The sequence below is a fragment of the Camellia sinensis genome, chromosome 5, assembly GCF_055761805.1.
Source record: "Camellia sinensis isolate YWXY chromosome 5, ASM5576180v1, whole genome shotgun sequence".
NCBI classification, from domain to species: Eukaryota; Viridiplantae; Streptophyta; class Magnoliopsida; order Ericales; family Theaceae; genus Camellia; species Camellia sinensis.
In genome coordinates, this window is record NC_138965.1 from 203,035,854 (window position 1) to 203,056,979 (window position 21,126).

Below are 21,126 nucleotides of genomic sequence, written 5' to 3' on the forward strand. Positions count from 1 at the left end.
TGGGTGCAAAGGCATACGATCGCACGTTACAGTTGATAGAGCAGCACAAAGAGCACGTAGCTTAAATCGCAGAGTCGATCGATGTGTCCCTGGCGGAGGAGCTGAGTGCAGGAAGGAGAGCAACTGGTTAAGGGTTGGGGATTTGGAGCCAACGGTGATCAAGCTCAGGACAACGTGGATGGAGAGGGGATGGGGTGAAGGACCTTAGATTACAAAAGAACAGATTGTGGACCTAATCCATTACTAAAAGTTGGATAGGGACCTTAAACCAATTTTCCCTAAATTTAATAGGATTTGAAAGTCCAAAAAATCATAATTAAAACTTAATATAGTATAAATTTATAAATTATAACTTGTGGGTAAATGCCCCTAAATTTTTTAGATTTTTTTTCATAAATATTATTTTTAATTATTTTTTTAAGTGTGTAATTTTTTTTAAGATTCTTGATATTAAAATTTTATAAGATAAACGGCATACAATATTTTTATAATAATTAAAGTTCCTTAACACTTTTGTAGAGAAAATTTGACTCATAAAAAATTTGTCCGGCTTAGAAAAATTTGGCCCAAACTTAAAGAAATTTCAATTTTAATAAAAAAAATTTGATTATTTTATTGAAAAATTTCAAAATTTCTCTGTATCACAGAGAAATTTTTTAAATCGGGGCCAAAATTTCTTTATGTCAGATAAAATTTCTCTAAGTCAAATTTTTTTCATGATAAAAAAAAAAATTTAGATCTATCTTACTGCACAAAATTAGAGAATGATGTTGCACTCATTTCCCAAGAATTATTAAAGATAAAAAAAATTAAAAATTATTTTTATAGAACTGAAATGTTAGCAGTCTCTCGAGTGAGTGAGAGATTTTTTAATCGCGAGCGAATTAGTAAGTACATCAGAAATTATTCAAGACACATCTTCTAATCCAAGGCACAAACATCAAACCTAGACGGTTTCTCCCAATCTTTTTTTCATAGTACATATAATAGAGAAAGCGCAACCTAGAACCCTAATCTTCAATCCGTCTTCCATCTCCAAATTCCTCATCATAAAGGTAAATCTCCAAAACACATCTTCGATTCTCTTTCTTAGATTCTTCAACACAGTTTACGATTCTATATTAACATGGAAATGTTTATGTTTGTATATGTATGCATGTTATTCTTGTACCTGCTCTTGTTGTTCTTCACCAGAATCATCACTATTTTCTCCAAACCTTCATCGAATTTTTTCATTTAATTTGATTCCAAATTTGAGTAAAAAGCTTGATTTGATATGAACAACTCCAACTCTTTCATCAAATTTTCATCAAAATCTTTTTTAAAAGTCCCCTCTTATCCCAAATTTCTCTTTTTCATCAAATTTGAATTATTAAAAAAAAGAGAAAAGGTTTCTTCTTTAGATTTTATGAACATTTGATGAATGGATTGGAGATGGGTTTTGAACATTTTTACATCAAATTTAAACTTGATGGGAAAAATAATAATAAACTTGATGCGTTACTCCTCTCCCAAACGTTTGGGTCTTAATTAGCATCACACAAAATTATAATAAATAAATAAAAATGAATACATCCACATGCATGCAATAAATCTTGATGAGAGTAATGTTGTGGGTTAATTTACCCACTTGCACATTTTCTTGGAATAAGTCCTGTATTTCTCAATTAAAATACTATTGAGTCCTGCTAACACTATTTTTATAAGGTTGAATAATGTGTTAGTAGGACTTGCTTGATGGATTTATCAAAAAAAAAAAAAAAAAATAGGACTTGATTGATGGTACTTAAGTGGAAAAGTAGGACTTTTCAAGAATTTCCCCTATTTTTTTGGAAGATGGAAATGCAAAGAATATGTTATTTTTTTGCCCTTGTTTCTTGTAAAAATTTCTTTCCTATTTCATTTTCTTGAACATGGAGTCTGTCTGGTTATTTCAGATATGAAATCATTCTTGAACTGTCAAGTTAATAATTGGACCAGTAATCCAGAAATCTGCTTGGTGTTTTTTTTTTGGTTTTTTGAACTTCTAAATTGAGATATGAATGTGATGATATATTTAGATCCTTTTAGGGCTAATACTTTTTATGAAATAGAAGGAAACAAGGCCAGTGGCCATTACCCAAACCTAGTTGCATCAATCCAGTGAATTGGGTACGATCCTAACCTCCAACTTTGTTTCCACGAATTAATTGTCCTAAAATTTGAGCGCACAATTTCAGTAATGACTGTCGTCGATTTTATCATTAAACCTAGCAATTACCCTCCTTATAAGAAAAGTAGCGAAAGTAACTGGTAGGTGCATAGTTAAGGAGTTTTTGCTACAGCAATGCTAAAGTATGTTCAAAGAACTGGTAGTGTAGTTTGTTTAGTTGGCTAAGAACCACAAGCACAGCAAGATGATGCATATAACTAATCTCTGATTGATGCTTCAAATTTGAATATTCAAGACAATATTTTTGAATTAGCTTACTGTTTATATGTGAGTAACTTTTGCCAAAGTAATTCTTTATAAGTTTCAATGAAGTGGAATGGATATTTCATCATATGTCCATTCTTATGTTTGGTTCACTATAAAATGATGAAATCTGTGTTATTAATGGATTAATCATTCACCATTGTTGAGGGAATAGTCATTCCATAGGAATGTTATGAAATGACCATTCCATTCCACTCTATTTCCTTCCAATAAACCAAACACTACATAAGTGTTCCCTTGATGCTTTTAATATGTATATATATATTGAAGAAGAGGTAAGATGATAGAACTACACTTTTTTGTTATTTTGTGTATCTTTGCCGTTGTACTCATGCACTATATTGTGAATTGGAATTGTACAGCAATTTAATTTTTGTTACCTGATTTTTAATTTTCTGTAGACTCCATAAATTTGCAGAATGAAGAGCGTTCAGAGTTCTACTTCAGATATAATTAGTACTTTACCAAGTAACATCACAGAGAACATTCTTATGTGCTTGCCATTGAGGGATGCAGTGAGGACAAGTGTTTTGTCAAGTAGATGGAAGTATAAATGGGTAACACTTCCAAAACTCGTATTTGATCAGAAGTTTTGCCAAGAATCATTGGGAAACAAACGACTGAAGACAATTATCTACCAAGTTCTGTTGCTTCATAATGGGCCTTTAGTTAAGTTCAACCTGTGTGTTCCCCAATTCAAGACCTGCCTTGACATCAATCATTGGATCCTTATTCTATTGAGAAAAAATATTCAGAAATTCACTCTTAAACTTGTGTCTGGCCAGCACCATAAAATTCCTTTTCACCTATTTTCATTTCAACAGCTAAGGCATTTGACTCTTGGAACTTGTATATTTGAACCGCCACCTACTTTCAAGGGATTTAGCATGCTTGTCAGACTTCATTTTGTGAATGTTGTTATTGCACATGAAATGTTTGGAAATTTCATCTCCAACTGCCCACTGCTTGAACGATTGATATTAGCTAGCTGCAACATATTTGACTGCTTCAAGATCAATGCTCCTAGTCTCAAATATTTTCTCTTTTATGGAATTTTCAAGTCTATTTGTTTCAGCAGGACCCCCCCTTCTTGCGGAAATTTCGGTTTCCTTGTGTTCGTTGGATGCAAATAGTAAACAGCATGAGGGAAGAGAAGACTCTAATTTCGTCTAGTTTTTTCATTGTCTACCTGCCATTGAGAACCTGACTCTCGACAAGCAAATTTTGGAGGTAAGAAAGCTTCACATTGTATTTAGTGAACTAACAAAGCTCTATTAGGTTTTCTTTTCAGAATTTGTTTTCTGAATATGTTTTGAAAGAAAAAAAAAAAAAGAAAAAAGAAAAAAAAAGATTAGTTAAGCAAAAATAAACACCAAAAAAATATTTTCAAATTTAGAAAGAAAAATTTGCCCATTGTTTTTTCTTTCTTTTTTTTTCCACCAAACTATTGAAAAAATTTCAAAATCAGATTCTGAAAATGAAATCAAACAGAGTGAATGTCTCTAACTTTCTGACCCATTTCCTTTAAAGTTCTTGGCTGTAGGTGGTGTTCCAAAGAGTCTCCCCAGTACTATGAACCGTCTCAAAATTCTCAATCTATTTCGGGTTTCTTTTCATAAGATTGACCAGGTGTCATGTGTTCTTTGCTTGATCAGAAGCTCCCCCAACTTACAGAAACCTGAAATCAGAGTGAGTTCACATTGGGCTGTTTGGTAACATTTATGTGTACAGTTTTTGTTTATGCTCACAAAAAATTTGAAATTTGTATACATAAACTTGTTTGATGTCTATTTTGGTTTTCAAAAATTGTAAAAAGTTTACAAAATTTACTAAAATTTTTATAATAAAAAAAGTTAGTTTCATTTGTTTAGAAAATAATTTTCATTCAGTCTTTCCTCTCCCATGCCCTCCAACCACCACCCATCGCCCATCACCACTTCAGACCTCCTCTTGCCAGTATTGCCGGCATCCACTCATCTCCAATCAAAAACTACCTCTAGCGACCACCCCATGCCAGAAACCACCTCCGGTCACCCACTCTCACTTATTTTCAAAACACGAGAGCACCAAAACATTTTTTTTTTTTTTTTTTGCCAAAAGTAAACAATGAACTATGAACATTTTCAAATGGGACATAAGTCAATTGTTTCTCCTATGTACTTATTGTTATACCAGGTGAGTTCATCAGATTGATACGATACAATTGCATTTTCTTTGTAGTCTTTGACCAACACACTAAACGCAGTAAACTTGGAAGCTGTTACAGAACTTTTGCAAGCTCAAGACTAGTCAAAATTTCCTTTGAGTAGGCTTCGGCAAGTGAAAATGCTATTGTTAGGTGTGGAGCCTGTGATGGAGTTTGTCAAGCTTCTGTTAGCGTGTTCAACTGCACTCAAGAAGATGGAAATATTGCTCGAACCAGGTTGTTCTTGTGAAAAAGCACTTGAGGTATTGAAAAAGTTGACACGATTTCCTCGAGCATCACCATTAGCAGAGCTCATATTTCTAAATTAATTGATGATAATTTTAATTCTGTCAAAAAAAAAAAAAAAAAAATCTTGTAGTAAGAAGAACCATGTTCTGGAAAAGTATCAATGAAATGTATCTAGGGTTGAAATTCAGACTATACTTTGTTCCAAGAAAGTAATTATTGATGCAGTGTTTGGTTCAACATGCGGGTTCAGGTTGATTTTAATTGGAAAATTGTCGAATAATCGATTTGTTGGTTCTTAAGTTAAAACATGAGGTGACAATGATAACTCATGACATATTTGTCAGTTGTACTAATTTTTGTTTTAAAATGTTATGATTTTAATTTGACAAATTTGTTTTTAATAAATTTGATATTTTTAGATTTGTCTTTTTAAAATTTTTGAAAACAATATCTATATTATGTATGTAGTATTTTTTTTAAAATTATTTTAAAAAGGGTCAAAATCGAAAGAACAGATATTTCTATTTAGTAATGGAATTGGATTGTGAAAAAATTTTTATTTTTATTTTTATCCATTGGTAAATATTTTTTCCAAAAAATCACAATATATTGTAATTCTCTGTACTATAAATTGTGAATGAATCTGACTGCTGCTATTAATACTCTATCAATTATTTTGAACTTCTTATTTTTTATTTTTTTGTAATTATAATAATAATAAATTATTAAAAAGGACATCAAAAATTTTGAAATACACCATCTCACTATTAAACCAACACACCTATTACATCAGGACTTAGAGTTTATGAGACTACCCATCTCTATCACCACTCATCTATCTTTTTCAAATTTCACTTTCAAAACTTATTCATCCCAAAATCTTGAAAACTCTTAGGAGATAATATTCCGACGGCAACGGTGGTAACCATTGGATTACATACACTTCTTCGGCAATGACAATGAGTGGAAGTTTGTCTGGTAACCACAACTCCATAAGACAATAATAAAAGCTCAGAAAAGGTTCATAACTATGATTGTGTTCTTAGCTCAGAAGAGATTGGTCTTGTAAGAATAAGTTTTTTTTAAAAAAATGGCAAAAATAATAAAAATTGTTAATCATTTTTTTTGGGACTGAACTCCCAAACATATAACTGAAATTTGGGAACATAAGTCCAAACATGATTTATTTGTTCAAGAACAAGTAATCGAACATTTTTTGTTTGTTCGGAAATAGGTAACCAAAGCAATGGCAGAAGCAAGTAAACAAAGGAGGTTAGACCATCCTTGGGTGGTCGACTGGCCGGTTAACCGAGAGGTCAACCGGGGGTGAAATCTTGTCTAGTTTTACTCACACAGAGAGCACACAAGTACAGTAAGGCCATGAATGAATCACAGAAAAATTAACCAGAGAAGCATAAAAGTGGATTGTATTGTGTGTGAAAAGAGGTATTAGAAAAAAAAAATCAAACAAATTGACAAACCTCGTAATTAGGGCTGCAAACGAACCGAGCCGAGCCGAGCCGAGCTGAGTCGAGCTTTGCTGAGCTCAAGCACGAGCTTGGCTCATTTACTTATTGAGCTCGTTTATTAAGCTTGAGCTCAGCTTGATAAGGAACTGGGCTTGAGGTCAGCTCAACTCGGCTCGTTAATATTAATGAAACTCAAGCTCGGCTTGGCTCGATAATTTTTTTTAATATTATTTATATTATTTAATATATAAATAATATATTTATTATATAATTTAAATAAAGATAAACGTGTTAAGCTTATGCGAGCTCAGGCTCGGTTTGTTAAACGAACTGAGCCGAACCCTTAATGAGCCGAGCCGAGCTTGTTCATGAACAACTCGATTCATTTGCGGCCCTACTCATAATGAAGTACAAAAAAAAAAATCTTCTTAATCATTACAAATTTTTTCCACTGGTTTTGAGAAGTTTCACCATTGTGGGTTTTATTAGAGAGACTTTTTAGGGTGTAGGGGTGTGCATTTGAATGGGTAGAATGTTTTTACAAGGATAATTTTAGTATTATTTGGGAAGAGAAAAGAAATTTTTTTAAGACTTTTAGAATTTATAAGTAAGGATCTAAAGAAATGAGGGATTTAAAATAATTGATGGATGCTAATAGCAACACTCATATTTAAAATATAAATTTATAGCAATTCTGTTTTCCGCCCTTATATGTTGGGTCCACACAATCATTTGAACTAGATATTAAATAGATAAATATATTATTTATTTTCTTTCCTTCGTCTCAAAATATTATTTTCTCATCAACAGACAACAAAATAAATAAATACCTTACTTGGTAAATATGATTGCCTATATATTGCTTTAGGCTTCTGTTAGTAAAAATTATGCTAACTCCCAATCAATAGGAATTAAACAACAATTTTGACTAAACAATCAAACAAGATCAATCAAGCGATTGTGTTTTTTATTCAAATGCCTTGAAAGTACAATGACTTCTTTGGAACAAAAGGTACAATCAGCAATATCAAACAAAACAAACTAAAGATGATTTCAAGATGAAACCACCAATATTTACAAAGATTACAAATTACAGAGAGAAACTACTCCTAAATTTAGATAATGCTACTCCTAAGATAGAACTACACCAAAGATAGAACTAAGTTGTTGTGTTGTTGATGTCCTTTTCTGCTTGCATCTCTTTGTCTATTTATAATCAACACCCAAAGTTTCTTTCGGCAAGAACTGCTAGGCAGTTTTTCCTCCAATATAGCCACGTTTTCCACTTCCTCCATAAAGCCACGTTTGCCATCTCATGCATGCTCCACTGCTTCTCTTTGTGTCACGACCCAAACCCACTTCTATAGGTCTAGTGTCATAACCAGCCAGTAATCCTTGGATTACCAAATGCCTCTTAACAGAATAACATATAATTAGGGGCTACAGAAGCAAATATACTAAATATACATAATCCATAGAGCTGTGTAGACATACATGAGACAGAAATTTTCGAAACAAACTTATATTTATATATAGATGTGACGTCAAAAATGCATTAGTCATACGTCACCACAGCCACATATACAGAATTTCCAAAACATGTTCAGATTAAACATAAACATCAGAAAGTACAAAAATCCCAATAACTCAAAAGCTTGGTCAGATCTCAAAAGAGAACCTCCTTGGGAGGCACGGCGGCTGGCTGACTCCAGAACTTGCCAGGTAGCAACTTAGGCCTGGTCACGCGCCTACTTACCTACATACATAAAAATAAATAGTGAGCGGGAGCCTAGTGAATAATAACAAAGTAAAGAGTTTTAATGAATGATGTCCATCACATAGTCAGAAACTAGAATTCATTTTAGAAATAGATTTACATTCACATTTTTTTACAAGTCAATAACAGAAATCAGAATACATACTTAATCTTACATCCGTTAGCGCTAACAGATCACATACGGGGCATCGAAGATTGTAACAACCCCGACCCATGATTAACGTTAATCTATGCTTAATTATGCCTAATAAATAATTAAAGTGAAATGTTGCATCATATGTTGCCTTATATGTATTTATATCTGTTTAACGCAGAAAGATCTATTCATGTTTCCGTTTCAGTTTGCGAATTGAAGGCCTTATCGGTATCCGATTCAGAAATTGACTTGATTTATATGTTAATTAGAATTTTTAGAATTTTATGGTAGATTTAATTGAAATTCGATTCGAAACGATTAAATTAGATTAATTTAATACCCATTTAATTAGCTTTAATGAACCACCACTAGGTAAGCCTATATAAGGCCACCCTCATCACCTCTTTTATACTTTATACTCTCATTCACTCATATCTTTGAACTCAAACGTAGAAGAGAGAGAGAGAGAGAGAGAGAGAGAGAGGGAAGGAATTGAGATAAAAAACTTGAAAAGAGAGATTTACTAGGAATTGTTGAAGAATATGAGTGAATTTGGAGATTAAAACTTTTACACTTATGAATCTAACACTCTAGGTAAGAATTCTAGTCTTTGGCCTTGTAAAGTAGTTGATTAATGCATGGAAACAAGTGAATTAGGTGAATTCATAAGAGAATTAGGATAGAATTGAAGAAAGTTAAGTCATTCCATACATGCATGCATATATCATAGCATTTTGAGTTTGAATTTCAAACAAATTCCCCATGCATTTGTCTATCTTGACTTTGCTTTGAAAATTCATCACATTTCATACCATTTGACCTTAATTGATCATGTTTTGAAAAGCTTTAGTTCAAGAAATTTACATGCATGTCATATCTATATTATGTTTTCATAATTCAAGTTTGAGTTTGCTCAATTGTCAAGCTTAAGGGTCTTGATTTCATGAAATGATCCTTAATTCTTAATATTTTTCAAGTTTAAACATGTTTCCTTGAGTTTTGGCCCAAAAGAATAAGATTTGTGGTTTGAAATTGAGTTTTGAAGCTTGGAAGCAATTTTAGAAATTCCAAAATTCTGCTCTTGCGCTCGAGCGAAGGAATCCACGCTCGAGCGACCACTCTGAGGGCGTGCATTTCTGCTCGAGTGACCAGAAGTCTGCTCAAGCGTGAAATGCATGCTCCCAAAAGTTTTTATGTTTTGCAGAACGCTCGAGCGGCAAAAGTTGCACTCAAGCGAGGGCATGTCTTTGTCTCTCACGCTCGAGCAATTGTCGAGTGGAAAAATCAAGCAACCGGTACTTTTGCAAAAGTTTACAGACTGCTTGAGCGACAGATTTTATGCTCGAGCGATCACTCACATTTTGCATGTCCGCTTGAGCGTAAGAAGTTACGCTCGAGCGAGGACCTTATTTTCAGTAATTTTTGTTAAGTGTTTTCAAGTGCATTTTGCATCCTCTTTCCATCCTAGGCATTCCTAGGCCAAGTTTAAGACACCATAATGAGGATAAAGAAGTAGAAACACACCAAGACAAGAAAGAACTAAGTTAATGATTCCGAGTGTGTAATTCAGTACGTATTTGTTCTGTATCTGTGTGGGTCACACGCCACGAGATATCTAAATTGCCTACTCTGTCCGTTTACTCGGAGCCATCTGTTATCTGTGAGTAATAACTTAGTAAAGCTATGTTCAAGTTAAATTATTTTCTGTATATGGAATAAGATCTGTTTTATGAAATGCCATGTTTTATATTATGAATGATTGTCCAACTTTGACAAATGTTTGTGGTATTTATGCTATGATTCAAGTATGCTATCTGTACCTGGACTGGAGGTTCCTCATGGAATTGACAAGTTATCTGTACCCGGCTGGAGGTTCCTTTATGAAACTGACAAGTTATCCATTCCCAGTCCGGAGGTTCCTTTATGGAATTGACAAGTTATCCGTACCCGGCCGGAGGTTCCTCCATGGAACTGACAAGTATGATCTATGATGCTCTACAAATGATCTGTTAGCGCTAACGGATGAACTATGTATGATCAAGCATAAATTCTGAATTCTGCATATGAATTGAATAAGAATACGAATATGAATTTATTCTATGTACAAGCTTAGTCATGGGACATTATTCATTTAACCCCTTTACTCTGTTATTATTCACTGGGCTCTCGCTCACTATTTATATTATGTATGTAGGTGATTAGGCACGCGACCAAGCTCAGAGTTGAGGACCTGGCATCTCAGTTTTTGTCAGCTAACTTTTGTGCCTCCTAAGGAGGTTTCAGATTAAATCAAGTCTAGTGGCTGTGTTATTATTAATGTATAAGACTTTGTTCCTTTTGCTCCATGAACAAGTTTTCCTGTTTTTATGTACATGAAGTGACATGTAAATACTGTATCTTTTGACGTCACTCATATGTTTATAAAAGTTTAAGATTATCTGTTCTATGTACGCCTTCACAGCTCGATGGACTATGTATATTTTATGTATTTGCTTCCGCAGCCCCTAATTATACATTATTATGTTAAGAGGCCTTTGGTAACCCAAGGATTACTGGCCGATTATGACGCTAAACCTATAGGGACGGGTTTGGGTCGTAACAAAGATCATACTTGTCAGTTCCATAAAGGAACCTCCGGCCTTGTACGGAAAACCTGTCAGTTCCATAAAGGAACCTCCAGACTGAGTACGAATAACTTGTCAGTTCCATAAAGAAACCTTCGGCTGGGTACAGAAAACTTGTCAGTTTTATAAGGAACCTCCAGACCGGGAACAGATAACTTACTTGAGCCTCAAATACTTATCAAAATTGGACAATCATTCATAGTGCAAACATAACATTTCATAGAACATATCTTATTTCATATACAGAAAATAAGTAAAGTTGAATATAGCTTTACTAAGTTATTACTCACGATTATTAAATGGCTCCAAGGCAAACAGACAGAATGGGCAAATCAGATGTCTTGTGACGCGTGACCTACACAGTTACAGAACGAACACATACTGAATTACACACCCGAAAATATTAACTTAATCCTCTCTTATCTTAGTGTGTTTCTACTTCTTTATCCTTATTATAGTGTCTTAATCTTGGTAGGAATGCCTAGGATGCAATGAGGATGCAAAAAAATGCATTTGAAAACACTTGGTCAAAATGTTGGAAACAGGGGTCCCTCAACTCCTTCATTCGAGCGGACATGCAAACATGTGAGGAGACGCTCAAGCGTAACTTTTCCTGCTCGAGCGCTCTATAAACCTTGCAAAAGTACTGGTTAAGTGAAATCTCCGCAATGGCTGCTCGACTCTTGCTCGAGCGTGAGACTTATGCCCTCACTTGAGCACAACTTTTGCCGCTCGAGTGATCTACAAAACATGCAAACTTCTGGGAGCATGCATTTCACGCTCGATCAAACTTCAGGTCGCTCAGGCAGAAGTGTAAAATCACAAGGTGGCCGCTCGAGCGCAAATTCTGTCGCTCGAGCAGAAGTGCAGAATCTGGGATTTCCAGATTGCACTTCCAAGCTCCAAACTCAAATTCAAAGCTATTTAACTCAACCTTTGGGCCCTAAAACTTGAGAAAATCAATTTTAAACTTGAAAACATTAAGAGTTAAAGATCATTTCATAAAATCAAGGCCCAAAACATGTCAATTGTGCAAAAATTCAACTTAAAATATAAAAATATGATATGAACATGACATGCATGTATTCATTTGAGTTCATACCTTCCAAAATATGATCAAATGAGGTCCAATGGTGAGAAATGTTATGAATTCTTCAAACCATGCTAGAATTACAACATGCATGTGAGGAAAGCTTTGAAAACAACTTCCAATTGCTATGTAATATGCATGCATGTATGAAATGACTTAACTTCCTTCAATTCTAGCTCAAAACTCATGTTAACCCACTCAATTCTCTTGAATTCATGAATTACCAACTCAAAAGCAAGACTAAAGGCTTGAGTTCTCACCTTAGCTTCTCAATTTCTTAAGATTTAGAGGTAATCTTGAGCAATCCTTTAAGTCTCCAAGCAATGTCTTTCTCTACCTCAAGTTTGATCTCAAGTTCTTGGCCACTCACTCTCTCTCTCTCTCTCTCTCACGTTTTTGCTACCAAAGGTGTATTTATGAGAGTGTAAAGTGTGAATGAGGGTCCACTAATGCCTTATATAGGCTTGGCTAATGACTTATTTGATTTGTTGATCAACTAATAAATTGAACATTAATTTATTCTAATTTAATTCGTTTCAAATCGAATTTCAATTTAACCTACTATAATATTCTAAAAATTCCAAATAACACGTATACCAAATCAATTTCTGAATCAGATACCGATAAGGCCTTCAATTCGCAGACCGAAACGAAAACACGAACATATTTTTCTATGTTAAACAAATACATACACAAATAAGGCAACACATGATAAAAATTTCACTTAATAACTTATTAGACATAATTAAGCATGGATTCACATTAAGCATGGGTCAGGGTTGTTACGCTTTGGAATCAACATTCCATCACGTTGCTATTTTTCTCAATTCATGTCATGATCAACTAATTAATTACATTCTGCACTGAACAAAAATAACAATAATAGTAAATATAAATATAAATATATGTGGCCATAATTTTATATTAACAATAATCTATTGCTCAAATCGACAGATCAAAATTCACAAGCCACAATTAATAAAATTAGATTTGACCATAGTTGACAAGCCACAATCAATTATACTAAATTTGGCCATAGTTGATAGGCCATAATTGACAGAAAAATAATTTGTGGTTCACTGCCTTTTCTTTCCAAGGCAAGACTGAACTTCACATGCACTGCTATGTGTTTCCCATAAATTGTTGACCCATATCGACATGTCATCTTGCCATTTACAAGCATTAAATACCTTCTAAAAATTGGCCCATCATTCAACTGCTTGTAACTGATCTACTGATTGCCTTTACCACATTGCACATACTTTGTCTCTGGAAGTAAAACATCTTCAAGCTTCTTTGCCACATGTCATAAGCAACTTTTCACTCCCTGTCGACAAAAGAATTACAAAAATTGGTGCAAACAGCTTCCAAATTTACCTTGTAGGAAATTTGACAAAAAAAAGTTTTTAACTTGAAGTATAAATTTTATTTACTCAAATTAGAAATGTAATTATGAATTCTCATTACATTTTATTTGTTACCTAATATTTTTTATACATTTTATTTTTTTAAACAATTATTGTTTCATAAAATATAAAAACAACTTGTATATTTATAAATGCTATTTAAATTTATTTATTCAAATTCAAACACATAAATTTTAAAATGTAACTATTATATGTTTACGATTATTCAATCAATGTAATTTTTTTTGTAAGCATAATCTACTTATTTGGCGAACTATATAAAATTTTAAAATATTGAGATAGGTCTGTAGTGGGCAAACAAAGCCCAATTGTAATTCCAATCAATGTTGTGTGAATTGGAGAAAAAGCTTTCCTCTATTTAAGAAATTAAAAAAATTACAAATCAATGCACATAATAAAAATAATTACAAATATATAAGAGGTGCAACTCTTTGTATATAAAAGAAACAAAAATTGCACTTCAAGAAAATTTTCACCATTTAGTAAATAATTACCTCATTTAGTAAATAGTATTTGATTAGTTTCCGTGATATTACTTTTCATGCCATACTGTAAGAAATTTAAAACCCTAATTTATGAAAAAGTGAATGAAATATATATACACACTACAATTTGTAATTGGATGTTGAAACTGGTAGAGAAAATTGAATCAATTTGTTGCAATTATCATGTTTTGGGACATTTTCAGGAAAAAAATAAATAAATTTATGTGACATTACACCAACAGAGTTGTTTGCTTTATAGATTAGTGTGTGTGTGTGTATATATATATATATTCTTTTTTTCCTTTTTCTTCAAATCAACAAATCCTTCTCAAATCCATGATTATTGCTACATTTGGTCAAACCTTGAATTCAGAAATCATCATTTTGAAGAGTTTTAAGAATTAGTAGCTGAATGGGAAAATAGGATCCATTTGAACTCAAACAACTGCTACAAATTTTTTTGACTTAATTATTTGAAACAAAGAATTGCTCCTGTGCAAACAAAGAAGTAACCCAACAATTTATCTAAAAAAAACAGAAGAATGCAGATTAGTTTTCCAGCTGATATATTATAGGAAATCTTGCTCTCTGGATGTTTCTCTTTTTGTACATCCAGTTTAGTCCCTAATAGGATAGGGTCTGGGAGGGTAGATTGAGTGCAAACCTAACCTTTAGCGTTATTTACACAAAGTAACTATACACTTGGTCGGACTCATAATCTCAAGGTTGATGGGCTGAGCTTTATGTCAGAAATGGTTTTGGAAGTTTTGGAAAAATCAAAATTTTCCTTAACTTTGGTCTATATTTTAGGTAGAAATTGGTGAGTCTAAATGGTAACGCGTTCTATGCCACGTTGTGATTCATGTGGTATATTTGGTTGCTCAAAACCATTATCAGGTGAATGAGAAATTGAAACCAAAGTGAGCTCTATGAAAATGGTGTTTTTGGTGGAAATTCTTTAAGGTTTTTAAATAAAGACTTGTCCGACATTGGTTTGATGGGAAGAATTTTGTGGGTTTATAAGGCATGGGTTTGTAACTTGAGGAGGGCCCCAAGGGGCACTCCAAGTTTGTAGAAGGGAGAGGTTGTGGGAAAATTGGACTAGACCCATTGGACCCAAAAATAAACACGGGCGGGCTGGGCTGGGCTTGGAATAAAATTTGTCCAAAGTTTTAATTTCAAATTTTGGTGGGAAAAATTTTAATTTGTTTTTTCACTTCTTCCGAATTTTTGTATAGATTCAAATCTGTTAAATACGGTTTTTATCTGTTCAAATTTTGAAACCAACAGATTTATATATGTTCATTCAAAACGAATAGGTATCATACTTGTTCAAACATGTTTTGCACCTGTTTAATTCAAACCTTACAGCCACAAATTTTCCTATATAAAGGCAGTCCCTTATTTGAATTTTTCACTCCAATTTTCGTTCTTCTCTGCTACAATTCATCTCTACATTTTGCTGCATTAATTCCATTAATTTTCTGTGAGAAAAAGTGTATACACTAAGTGTGTTCGTTGTACGAAAAATTTGTAGTGCTGTAATTTTTCGTTGATTGATCATTTTATCCTGGGAGATAGACGTTCACAATTTGAAAGTACTGTGGAGATGACGAATCTGTCTTAAAGACACTGTGTTAAACACTGGACTTGATCAAAAACTTTGTTTGAGAAAGTAATAAAGTAAGCTGTTTATTTATTTTTTGTTTTATTTATTTATAGATTTAGATTTTGTTTTTTGTAAACAAAATAAAAATCTATTTTTATTTATTTATTTATTTATTTATATTTACCGATTTGATTTTTGTAATCAAACAATCTCTCTCATTTCCTTTATTTCTTCTGTATTCCATTTGTTGTTAAGTACTCAAACAGAATTTATTATTTAAATACAGTGAAGATTGTCCAACAATCTTAAAACAAATAATTTTTTTGGTGTCTTCATTGTATTTATTTTTCTGTGCTTTCACAAAATGATATTCTGGTTTGAAAATACAAATAGTAGTAATATACTGTCTATTTTCTTTGACAACTAGTAGTAATATACTGGTGTCATTAACGATTACAGAATATTAATTTGTGTTACAGAAAATTATTGTGATATATTATTTTTCTAATTTTAGTAATAAGAAAAATAAAATTATTTTGTGTTATAATTTATTTTCTAGTTTTAGTAACTAAAAAATTAATTTGTATTTTGGTTTTTTCTGATTTTTGTAATCAGATATTATGGTTGCTGAAAGTAGTACTCCAAATCCGATCGTTACAACGACTCCAGTCCCCATCCAAAACCATGTTCAAGTTCCGATAAATCATGGAGAAAAATCAAAAAAATTTAATGGCACTGAGTTTAAGAGATGCCAGCAGAAAATGTTGTTTTATCTTACAACTTTGAATCTTGCCCGATTTCTCTGTGAAGAGGCTCTAGTACTTAGAGAGGATGAAAGTGATCGGCAAGGTGTTGCCGCTGTAGATGCTTGGAAACATTCTGATTTCCTGTGCAAAAACTACATTCTCAATGACCTTTGACAACATGCTGTATAATGTTTACAGCACTCTGAAAACAGCAAAAGAATTATGGATTCTTTGGAGAAAAAATACAAGACAGAAGATGCCGATACAAAGAAATTTGTTGTTGGTAAATTTCTAGACTTCGTTATGGTAGACTCCCAAACGGTAATTTCTCAAGTTCAAAATTTTCAATTAATTTTGCATGATATTTATTCTGAAGGTATTAGCGAGTCTTTCCAAGTCGCTACTTTAGTGGAAAAGTTACCACCAGCTTGGAAAGATTTCAAAAATTATTTAAAACATAAACACAGGGACATGACCATGGATGAATTGATTGTAAGACTAAGAATTGAGGAAGATAACCGAAAGGCTAAAAAGAGGAATGATAAAAATCTTATTGAATCCAAGGCTAATGTGGTTGAATAAGTGCACAAACCACATAACAAAAAAAGGAAGTTTACTGGCGATAGTCCTAAACAAGACGACAACAATGACAATAAGAAGTTCAAAGGAAAGTGCTATAATTGTGGCAAGACCAGACATCGAGCTTTTGATTGTCGCCGCCCTAAGAAGGATCATGGAAATACAAGCAAAAAGACCACCAATCAAGCCAATGTGACAGAATTAGATTATATCTCTGACGGGGTAAATGACGTCAATCTCTCTGCTGCGGTGTCTGAGACTAATTTGGTTGGAAATCCCAAGGAATGGTGGGTTGACACTGGGGCAACTCGTCACATTTGTGCAGACAAGAAGATGTTCACTACTTACAATAAGGCTACAAATGGTGAACAACTTTTCATGTGAAATTTTTCTACTTCTTCTGTGGCTGGACAAGGAAAGGTGATCTTGAAGATGACATCAGGGAAGGAACTGACCCTCAATAACGTACTGCATGTACTAGACATATGGAAGAATTTAGTTTCTGGTTCTTTGTTAAGTAAAAATGGTTTTAGGCTTGTATTTGAGTCTGATAAATTTGTATTAACAAAGAGTGGTATGTATGTTGGTAACGGATACATAAGTGATGGTCTCTTCAAGTTGAATGTAATGACGGTTGTACCAAAACTAGCTATTAATAAGAATAACACATCTTTTGCTTATATTCTTGAGTTGAATTTATGGCATGGTAGATTAGGACATATAAATTTTGATGCTTTACGTAGATTAATTGGTTTGGACTATATACCAAAGTTTGAAATTGTTCATAATCACGAATGTGAGATTTGTGTAGAAGCGAAACTAACTAAAGCTTCATTTAAATCAGTTGAAAGAAAAACCGAACCTCTAGAATTAATTCATACAGATATATGTGATCTTACATTTGTTCAAACTAGAGGAGGCAAAAAGTATTTCATAACATTTATCGATGATTGCACAAGATATTGTTATGTATACTTACTTAGAAGTAAAGATGAAGCTTTAGAAATGTTTAAACTCTACAAAACTGAAGTTGAAAATCAACTTGATAAAACCATTAAAATGGTTAGAAGTGATAGGAGTGGTGAATATGATACACCTTTAAATGAATTTTGTTCACAACATGGTATTATTCACCAAACTACAGCACCCTATTCTCCACAGCAAAATAGAATTGCTAAAAGAAAGAATAGAACCCTAAAGGAAATGATGAATGCCATGTTACTAAGTTCAGGCTTACCACAGAACTTGTGGGGGAAAGCAATATTGTCTGCTAATTATGTTTTTAACAGAATACCCCACAAGAAATCTAACAGCACTCCTTATGAATTGTGAAAAGGTCGACCATCTTCCTATAAATACTTAAAAGTGTGGGGGTGTTTGACAAAGGTAGAAGTTCCTGTTCCTAAAAAGACTAAGATAGAACAAAAAACAGCGGATTGTATGTTTATTGGTTATGCTTAGAATAGTAGTGCATATTGGTTTCTGAATTATAAATTAGAAATACCTGATATAAATGTGAACATTATTATAGAGCCAAGGAATGCTATGTTTTTTGAACATGTTTTTCCTTTCAAGAAAAGACAGGAATTAAGTTCACAGAAAAGAACTTATGATTGTACACAAAGTCAAGAGACTAATGACAATCAAATACAAGAGACTAGTAATGGTCTCGACCAACAGGATTTAACTGATGATGAACCAAGACGAAGTAAGAGAGCAAGAACATCAAAATCTTTTGGTCCGGATTTTCTGATATACCTGTTAGAAAATGAACCTCAAAACTTTAAGGAAGCAATGACAGGTCCTGAAACACCTTTGTGGAAAGAGACTATTAATAATGAAATTGAATCCATTATGCAAAATCATACTTGGAAATTGGTGGATCTTCCACCTAGTTCTAAACCTCTTGGATATAAATGGATATTCAAGAGAAAAATAAAAGCAGATGGTTTAATAGACAAGTATAAAGCAAGACTTGTGGTAAAAGGTTACAGACAAAAAGAAGGTTTGAATTATTTTGACACATATTCCCCTGTGACAAGAATAACATCTATCTGCATGCTTATTGCTATAGCAGCGTTGTATAATTTAGAAATACATCAAATGGAGGTTAAGACAGCTTTCTTAAACGGTGATCTAAATAAAGAAATCTATATGAAGCAACCCGAAGGGGTTGTAGTGCTAGGGCAAGAAAAGAAAGTTTGTCGGCTTGTAAAATCTCTTTATGGATTAAAACAAGCGCCTAAGCAATGACATGAAAAATTTGATCATGTTATGCTTACTAATGGGTTCAAGATAAACGAATGTGACAAGTGCATCTATGTTAAAAACATTAACCAAGGATATGTTATAGTTTGTCTTTATGTGGATGACATGCTTATCATTGAAAGCAGTCAAAACATGATCAAATCAACTAAGTAAATGCTGAATAGAAGATTTGATATGAAAGTTATGGGGGTCGCAGATGTAATATTAGAAATGAAAATTACTAAAATATCTGATGGATATGCATTATCTCAATCACATTATATTGAGAAAATTCTTGGTAAATTTATCAAGGATGATATGAACGTAACTAGAATACCTGTAGACATCAGTCTTTATTTATCAAAAAATAAAGGAGATGCGATGTCTCAGTTAAAATACTCCCAAATCATAGGAAGTCTAATGTACCTAATGAATTGTATTCGTTCTGATATAGCTTATGTTGTCAGTAAATTGAGTAAGTACACTAGTAACCCCGGAGAAGACCATTGGAAAGCGATTATTCGGGTTCTTAGATATCTGAGATTTACCCGTGATCATGGTTTGAAATTTACTCAATATCCAGCAACACTTGAAGGTTATTGTGATGCCAATTGGATATCGGATACTAAATATTCAAAATCCATTAGTGGATATGTCTTTATCTTGGAAGGTGCCGCTGTTTCTTGGAAATCCACGAAACAAACATGCATCGCACGATCCACAATGGAATTTGAGTTCATTGCTTTAGACAAAGTAGGAGAAGAAGCAGAATGCCTTCGTCATTTCTTAGAAAATATTCTAATGTGGCCTAAACCTGTGCCAGCTATTTGCATTTATTATGATAGTCAATCTGTAATAGGCAGGGCACAAAATCATATGTATAATGGTAAGTCACGACATATTCATTGTCGACATAATACCGTAAGTCAATTGCTCTCAAATGGAATAATCTCAATAGATTATATAAAATCTAAAAAGAATATTGCAGATCCATTAACAAAAGGTTTGACAAAAGAGCAAGTGTATAGTTCATCAAAGGGGATGTGATTAAAGCCTATTACTTAAGAGTCATCATAATGGTAACCCTACTTATATGACTGGAGATCCCAAGAAATAAGTTCAAATGGATAACTAAATTATATGTGGCTCGCCAGAAATCACCAAGGGATTAAAATTCTTTACCTATTTCTATGGTAAGAGTATATCTACAACATATGTTGTATGCAGGGATTTAAGGATAAGCTTTGCTTTTAATGATTACTTATATCTTGATTTAGGTATAAAAATCAAGATGAGTATAAGAGATACTTACAATAAGAATCACCTATATGAGTGTCGAACTGGGGCTGGTTCTATGAGAATGAAGAGGCTAAATTCTTTAGAAACACTTATGAACAACTAAGAGCGTTCAAGGCCAAAATGAACATAACCGTAAGAACCACAATGTGTCAGAAGAAAATTTGTGTGAAATATATTGTCTTGGCTTACACAACCGGCTGAACAATTCAAGGCATTGCGTCCATTGATTGGCTAGTAAGTCCAATAGGTTATCACTAGGGAAGGTTCAAGGCCGAAAGCTACTTATCCTGATGCAAGCTATTTTCGATTTATACTCTTTCTACAAATTCTACATATTGTTGCATTTCCGTTGTCATCAAATTCCATTCATGTGGGGGATTGTTAGAAATGGTTTTGGAAGTTTTGAAAAAAATCAAAATTTTCCTCAACTTTGGTTTATTTTTTAGGTAGAACCCATGCGCCGAAATTGGTGGGTCTAAGTGGTAATGCGTTCTATGTCGCGTTGCGATTCACGTGGTATATTTGGTTGCTCAAAACCATTATCGGGTGAATGTGAAATTGAAGCCAAAGTGAGCTCTATGAAAATGGTGTTTTTGGTAGAAATTCTTTTGAGGTTTGAATATAGGTTTGTCCCACATTGGTTTGGTAGGAAGAATTTTATGGGTTTATAAAGCATTGGTTTGTAACTTGGGGAGAGCCCTAAGGGGCACCCCAAGTTTGTAGAAGGG

At 33.3% G+C, this 21,126-nt stretch overlaps 1 long non-coding RNA gene across 4 annotated transcripts; it reads left to right on the forward strand.

Moving 5' to 3' along the window:
• The first annotated feature begins 851 nt into the window (after positions 1–851).
• LOC114271790 (uncharacterized) lies at positions 852–5,147 on the forward strand. 4 transcript variants are annotated; one of them, XR_014330881.1, is made up of 5 exons: positions 852–1,055; positions 2,878–3,033; positions 3,552–3,706; positions 4,007–4,165; positions 4,697–5,147. It is a non-coding gene; the product is annotated as an uncharacterized LOC114271790 (long non-coding RNA). The 4 variants fall into 4 exon arrangements; XR_003632445.2 differs by having other exon boundaries at positions 3,555–3,706; XR_014330882.1 differs by having other exon boundaries at positions 856–1,055; positions 2,895–3,033.
• The last annotated feature ends 15,979 nt before the right edge of the window (positions 5,148–21,126 follow it).